This window comes from Littorina saxatilis, linkage group LG1 (genome assembly GCF_037325665.1).
Source record: "Littorina saxatilis isolate snail1 linkage group LG1, US_GU_Lsax_2.0, whole genome shotgun sequence".
Taxonomy (NCBI): Eukaryota; Metazoa; Mollusca; class Gastropoda; order Littorinimorpha; family Littorinidae; genus Littorina; species Littorina saxatilis.
The window spans coordinates 15,967,604-15,976,034 of NC_090245.1; positions in this window are offsets into that span (position 1 = coordinate 15,967,604).

Below are 8,431 nucleotides of genomic sequence, written 5' to 3' on the forward strand. Positions count from 1 at the left end.
GAGGGTTCATAACCCGTCACAAATGCTAAACTTCCAGATACCAGCAAGGTTAAGCCATGACCTGGATTCCGTTGCGATGGTAACCTGAAAAGGTTCCTGCAATGTATCGATCCTGATCTGATCCTGACCTGACTTCACACAAAAACTCGCGCAAGTGAATACACCGTAAGATTGTACTTACTATTTTAAATCATTTTTGGACAGACTGTAATTGGCAGTACAGGACCAATGCCAGGTTCCCATTAGTACTACGTCATTCTGGTATAGAAGGCTACCTCCAGCCACTTAACGCGCTCTGTCAGACCCAGAAGTGCAATCGCTGGGAGATAACGCAATCACGAGAGAATCATGAGAGAATCACCAGAACAAAGAGCTCAGAGTAGTGACCTGTCCGCACGGCTAAATCCTTGTGGATGCTTCTTAACCGCGTCTCATGAAGTGATGGTGGTCGTTCTTTACATCATTTTACAGACTGTTAACTTTACTTGTGGGTGACCCGCCTATGAATGTGACGCCTGCGAAGAGGGGCATTCTTGAAACTCAGAGCAGGTTTCATCATTGCAACAACTTCCAGTCCATTCTGATAAGCATCGCTCCACGGCTATTGCCAGTTGTCTCTTTGACCGGACGCTACAGTCCTACGCGAATCTATCAAAACAAAAATACAGAGTTATCTCCTATATAATTATGTTTTTCGCGAGCACTGATCTAAATTTGAGATCAGTGTTCGCGAGACTGACGAAAATGATTGCAGATTGGCCGACTTCGACAGTGATCTCCGTTCTGTTCTTCACAGTTATGATAAAGACATCGGCTAAGGTCAAAACAAGTCGAAATTTTGGGACTGCTGCCGGAAGGAGACCGTAATATATGGTTTCATCACTCACTGTCAACTGGTTACAGAAAAAATCGTCAGCTCCAATGAGCGCCGAAACCAAACGGTTGATTATCACGTGACACCGCTTTTGCCATAGTTAGTTGTTTGCACAGTAAATACAGCCGCGAATAATAGCTCGCTTGAAACTGTCTTACATATCAATTCCTTTGTAATTTAAAAATATAAAAACACCATGAAAAATCATTATCGACGATCGCGAATCTGCTTATATCAATAATACGATACAAAAAGATCTAAATATGTAAAAAAAAAAAATTAAAAAAAAAATCGCTTTCCTCTTTTTCTGCTTTTTCCCACAAACTTTACTAAATGAAGCTGATTTTGCAACCAGATTCTTCTCAGGTAAAATGCCAAACACTGAAACAGGAACAGAAAGAAAAAAAGCAGGACAAAATCAATCAAACGTTGCCAAAAAAAGAGAGAAAAATTAATGAAAAGTTCATCACCGACGTAACTCGGAAACGAACAACCAGACATGTATTATAAGGTTTGACATGAAGAATGCAAATGTTCAAAAGTGGTTCATTCAATTGTTAAGACAATAAACCAAAGGCATTGGTTACATATAGAACAGTTGCCACTTGCAGTTAATTAATTTATTTCAAAAGAGGTGCAGCAGGGGGCGTCACTTGATGACAAGCGAGAGCTGCAGCCGGGGCTGGATTCTGGGGTGCAGCCGGGGCTAGATCTTGAGGTGCGGCAGGGATCGGTGCTTGAGCGGGGGGAGGAGCAGCGTGGATTGGTGCTTGAGCAAGGGGTGGCACTCGAGGAGCGGCTGGTTGTTGAGCAATGGGGGGTTGTGAATTTGGGGAAGTTCAGGTCGGAGGGCTTGCCTGTCCCAATTTCCTGCCTCACGACCATTCGAGCAAACGCCCACCCCAGACTGGCACGCAACACAAAAGCATGACAGCAGTCGTGTGCAGAGCACATTTGGCTCCGCGCACCTGATGCTGTGCAGAGATCGGGTGCCTTTGAGTGTCTTGACCACTCGACCTCTGTCCCTCTGGATGTCGGTCTGTGGCACCCAAAAGAACGACCGAAAGGAGTGGCCGTCGCACTCTCCAGCTCCAGGCTGCTTGTTGAGCCTGCTTGTGAAGCAAAAGTCAGAGAGATCACTGAAGAAGGGCGTGGCCCGAAAGTCTTTGGAACTTGGTGTTTACTGTGGGTTTTTTCCTAATTAATAAAATAAAAGTATAAGATTTTTTTATCACTTTGAATTCAAAGTCATCTGTGCACAAACATCACTTTCATTAAACAGGTCTCACACAGAATGTAATCTACACCCACAAAATATTAATCGAAAGAAAAACTATCATTAACAAATGTTTAGCCTAATTTTTCACTTCATAGAATATCATAGCAGGAAAAACTCACCTTTTCTCAAGAACCTTGGGTGTTGATCACTTTCGTAACAAAATCACAGACTTCGGAAACATGCTCGAAATCTTTCTTCGCTGCTGGAAGCTGAACTATTTCTCTCTGTAACTGCGCATGCGTAGTCACCCGCACCTCTAAGGAAGTGACTACGCGCAAAATAGTTCTAATCTTTCTTCAAAACTCTGAACATTCTTTGCAAAACCGTTCACCATCGTAACTGAATTTTGAAGAAGCATGTCATATTGCGCAACTTTCAACTTAGTTTGCAGATGCAATTTTGAGAAAATAATACTTAAATAACATTTAGCTTAGCGATTTTCTATGCCCTTTCATGTCAAGATCGTGTTGAAGATGAATATGCAAATTCTAAAGTTCAAATTTAGGACTTGTTGCTGTTGCACGCGTGTGGAAAACTATGTTACGAAAGTGATGGCAAACTTTCAAGCGATTAATTTCGTTTAAAAAAACAATTCTGTGGACAAAATAACATTTCAACTGTCAAGTACACTTAAACCAAACACACATAACAAGAATAGCAGTCCTTGGACATTCTAAACGATTCTTGTAGTGAGGTGCAAAACTAGTTGATGGTTCATGTCACAGATCAGACCTCCATTTTTCACGCATCCAATCATTTTTTTCGCAAAACAACCTTCATAATAATCATGCAAAATACTCAGTTTTGTTTGTATTATTTCTTTATTCATTTTACTTCTCAAAAATACCAATATCATGATTTAAAATTCAGTATGTTTCAACTGTGGGCTAATTTGATTATGGCACACACAAAAGGTTCAGTTTCTGAGACGCACCCACAGTTGTACACACACACGTACGACCCCCCTTTCACACACACACACGTACGACCCCCTCACACACACAGACATACTCACACACACACACACACACACACACACACACACACACACACACACACACACACACACACAACGCTCTCGTATACCAGAGAGTAGCAACCACAAAAGACAAAACATAGACTATTGCAACACACTATCCGGCCAGACCTATCTACTTCTCTGCTGCACATGGTGTCATTTCTGAGCCGAACGACACAGATAAATAATAGATCTTTTTCCTCCGGTTTGGTGGCTAGTACTGTGGAAAATCATGCCTGCGGGGCTCAGACCGTGGATTTTCTGCCAATTGATCTACTGTGGGACCACAGCCACCATTTCCTCTTACCATTCCACCTCCACGTAATAAGTTTCCAGAGAGGTGATAGAGCGAAACATTACCTTTTTGATGTCTTCACAGCTTCCTTGGCAATTTGTTAGTAACGGGTGAATGCACCTTGCTTCGCAACGACCTCGTCAAGCTTCGGACAATAAATAGATAATGGTTCTCTGCGGAGAAGAATCTCTATGTAGACCTAGAGGAAGATCTATTGTATGGGTGAAGTAATTTTACTTCAACAACAACCTCGTCAAGTGTATGGCAATGAAGAAGACAGTTATGGTTCGCTGCGAAGAAGAATCTATCCCACGAAGATCTATTGATGGGGGAGAGTGTTGCTCCAACAACAACCTCGTCAAGTCTTGGGCAATGAAGAGGCTATGTTCGCAACGAAGAAGAATTTATTTCCACGAAGATCTGTACTTTTTATATTTAGTCAAGTTTTGACTAAATGTTTTAACATAGAGGGGGGAATCGAGACGAGGGTCGTGGTGTATGTGTGTACATGTACAGTGTATGTGTGTGTGTGTGTGTGTGTGTGTGTGTGTGTGTGTGTAGAGCGATTCAGACTAAACTACTGGACCGATCTTTATGAAATTTGACATGAGAGTTCCTGGGTATGAAATCCCCGAACCTTTTTTTCATTTTTTTGATAAATGTCTTTGATGACGTCATATCCGGCTTTTTGTGAAAGTTGAGGCGGCACTGTCACGCCCTCATTTTTCAACCAAATTGGTTGAAATTTTGGTCAAGTAATCTTCGACGAAGCCCGGACTTCGGTATTGCATTTCAGCTTGGTGGCTTAAAAATTAATTAATGACTTTGGTCATTAAAAATCTGAAAATTGTAAAAAAAAAATAAAAATTTATAAAACGATCCAAATTTACGTTTATCTTATTCTCCATCATTTGCTGATTCCAAAAACATATAAATATGTTATATTCTGATTAAAAACAAGCTCTGAAAATTAAATATATAATAATTATTATCAAAATTAAATTTTCCAAATCAATTTAAAAACACTTTTATCTTATTCCTTGTCGGTTCCTGATTCCAAAAGCATATAGATATGATATGTTTGGATTAAAAACACGCTCAGAAAGTTAAAACGAAGAAAGGTACAGAAAAGCGTGCTATCCTTCTTAGCGCAACGAATACCCGCTCTTCTTGTCAATTTCACTGGCACTGCCTTTGCCACGGGCGGTGGAGTGACGATGCTACGAGTATACGGTCTTGCTGAAAAATTGCATTGCGTTGCGTTCAGTTTCATTCTGTGAGTTCGACAGCTACTTGACTAAATGTTGTATTTTCGCCTTACGCGACTTGTTTCATTCTTAGATTGTTTTTGTGCCAAGCCTCGGACAATATAGTGAAGAAAATGAATCTACGTCCACTTAGATCCATGCTTCCAGTTTGGGACGATTGTTGCGCCAAACCTCGAATAATAATATTATACGAAAAGGGCCTATTAACTTCTTCATCTAGGCTTGACGAACAACCACCTCAGACTGGAAGTATAGCCCCCGATAGCGGCGTGTGGCTGCCTAAATGGCGGGGTAAAAACGGTCATACACGTATAAAAAAAAACACGAGTGTGTGTAAGGTTCTCATTCTTGCAAGGTAACATGCAGATAGCTGGATTTCTTGAGAGCCTTTTAATCATAGCTTTCTTCAGATACAAGCATGGCTGCGGAGAGGAAATGTCTTAATGACGCAACCCAACACAACAACTAATAAACACCTAATACAATCTACAGTGTGCGTGGGAGTTTCAGCCATTGAACGCAGAAGGATAAGGATAAGATTTCATATAGTTCTGTGAGGTTATCCTCATGGAAATTTGGGTTGCTTTCTCCCTAGGGAAAGCGAGCTGCCATACATTACACGGCGGTACCCTTTTTTTCCCCCTGCATGCGTGTATTCATGTTTCCAAGCTGAGACTTTCGCTGTGAACTTGGGTTCTATATCGTGCGCATGCGTGCACACAGGGGTGTTCGGACACCGAGGAGAGTCTGCACAAATGCTGGGAAATAAATCCCTCGCCGAACAAGGAGATCAAACCCAGGGCCGGACCAAGTTCGTTTGAGGGGGGGGGGGGGGGGGGTTCCAACTGAAGGCAGGGGTCCAAAGTCCACATTTTTTGTTCTCTGAGAGGTACATTGGATGGCCAGGGGGGGGGGGGGGGGGTTCTGGAACCCCAGGAACCCCCCCCCCCCCAGATCCGGCCCTGAAATTCACGCCGATAACTGGTTTTGAAGCCAGCGCCGCTACCGACTGAGCTATGTCCCCGCCCCAAGAAGAAGAAGAAGAAGAAGAAATGTGAAGTATGGATCTTCGTAGACGTACATTCTTCTTCGTAAAGAGCGTAACGTCTCTATTGTCCAAGGCTTGACCCAACAATTATTTCAGATTGCAATCATGAATCTTCGTTCACGTAGATTTTACTTAGTAGAGGAATATGTTGGATCTGCATGACATCCATTATAATGAAAATACAGGAAACCTCATTTCATCATTTTTGACAAAATCAACATTTCTGCGTTGAGCAACAAACTCAGAACGTGGAAAGCAGGTCCAATTCACAAAATGCAGCGAATATTTACACTAGATGTCGTCACCGTTTTAAGGTGTTAAAGCAGTTGTATTTCAATACTTTAGGGGGAGGGTGACGAGGAGAGGGGGGTCAGTGGGGAAAGGACACTCGCCGTGATGAAACTTCGTCCGAATTAATATTACTGTGTGGTTCATCATCAACAATTCAAAGTCACCATAAAACACATTTTCGAACGTACAGTATTCATCTTCTCTGTCAGGGTTCATGATCGGTTCTGTCTCGTGCTCATTTGTTAACATTCGGTTTACCAGGGTAGAGCAAAAACGATTAGGGATAGCACCCTTTTGACACAAATGATAATAATCGTCTTGAACAACTTTTCTTAGCACTATAGATAAAAGCTGCTTTGATTTTGTTTAAATCATTCAAAACGCCCTCCGCTAGCCCACATAATACCCCCATTCCACACAACCGTTCTAGGTCCCGTTCCCGTTCCGACCAAGGAACGGTGCGGGCACGGGAGGGATCGGGAGGGAACCGCAATGGAACGTAAATGATCGTTAACGGAACTGCTTTGAACGGTAGGGTCGGTAGGGACGGTAGGGACGGTTGAGTTTGGGCTGCATGTTCAAAATTGTAGCCGTTCCCCTCGACTCCCCATCTCATATCTGGCCAGACTTTTGGCTGACATTAGACCATCACACCACTTGGTCACATACCAAATATCAACAACTTGGGTGCTCCCGATGCAGAGTAGGAATTTTTGTATTTGGAAATGAAACCAGTACGTGTCTTTTACATCAAAGAAAAAATTCAACTCCCCACGGCAAGCAGTCAGGGTGTTGATTTTTGATATGTGGCCAAGTGGCATGATGGTCTTATCCCATGTTAAAAGCCTGACCAGATCAGAAATGATAATATCCCGAGTAAAAGCCTGGCCAGCTCAGAGATGATAATATCCCGTGTAAAATCCTGGCCAGCTCAGATATGCTAATATCCCGTGTAAAAGCGTAGCCAGCTCAGAGATGCTAATATCCCGTGTAAAAGCCTGGCCAGCTCAGAGATGCTAATATCCCGTGTAAAAGCCAGGCCAGCTCAGAGATGCTAATATTCCGTGTAAAATCCTGGCCAGCTCAGAGATGATAATATCCCGTGTAAAAGCGTAGCCAGCTCAGAGATGCTAATATTCCGTGTAAAAGCCTGGCCAGCTCAGATATGCTAATATCCCGTGTAAAATCCTGGCCAGCTCAGAGATGATAATATCCCGTGTAAAAGCCTGGCAAGCTCAGAGATGATAATATCCCGTGTAAAAGCCTGGCCAGCTCAGAGATGCTAATATCCCGTGTAAAAGCCTGGCCAGCTCAGAGATGCTAATATCCCGTGTAAAAGCCAGGCCAGCTCAGAGATGATAATATCCCGTGTAAAAGACTGGCCAGATCAGATATGCTAATATTCCTCACACTGTCTGAGGTGGTGAGGAAAGTCGCTTTCACGAGAAGCAATGTAACTTTACTTGCAATGTAACCTGGCTTTTTCTCTCAATCGGCTTTGCCTTATCCGGCGTGAAACTTAGGCTCCGTGTCGGCACCAGGGGGGATATCCGACTGAAATTGTCGTTTTATTCACAGTAACCTTAACCGAACTTGTCCTTTCCGCTGTGCGTTCTTAGGGGCAAATTACACCTGCGCAAAGTCAGCGGCACAGACGACGCCCTGCAGATTATTGAGGTAATTAATTCTGTTTGTTTCCCAGCCCGCCACATGTTACTTGAAAAGAAACCAAGCTGACTCTGCGCAGGTGTAATTTGCCCCTTATGGGCAGAATATACCTGCGCAGTTTCAGCGGCATAGACGACGCACTGCCTATTATATATGCCGCGATAGGGATTATGACGAGTACTTGGCCTGTTTTCCTTTCATGTAGCGGGCTGGGATAATATGCAGTGTGTCGTCGGTCCTGCTGAAGTTACAAGTTCAAGTTCAAGTTTTATTAGTCCATAACCCATGGGGGCATTTTGAACAATAAATACAATCAACACAATCATGATATATGCTAATGTAGTAAAATACAAAAATAAAAAAGTAAAAAGATTATGAAAGACTGTTACAAATTCTATTGATAAAGTCCAAAATATTCTTTAGCAATTTCTTTTTCTTAGTAGCAAACAACTTTTTAAATTTAAGTGCATTAGGTTTTTTCCAATAGTAAGGTGGTAACAACTCAGCTCTTTCTTCTTTGAAAAAATCACAGACAAATAAATAATGGAATTCATCACCTATGTCTTGTGATACACATTTGGTGCAAGTTCTTTCTGACCTCGGGATGTTAAGATATTGTTCTTTCTGTACAGGCAAATTTTTGTTTAATGTTCTAAACTTCATCATTGAAACACATTGCTGATATGGCAG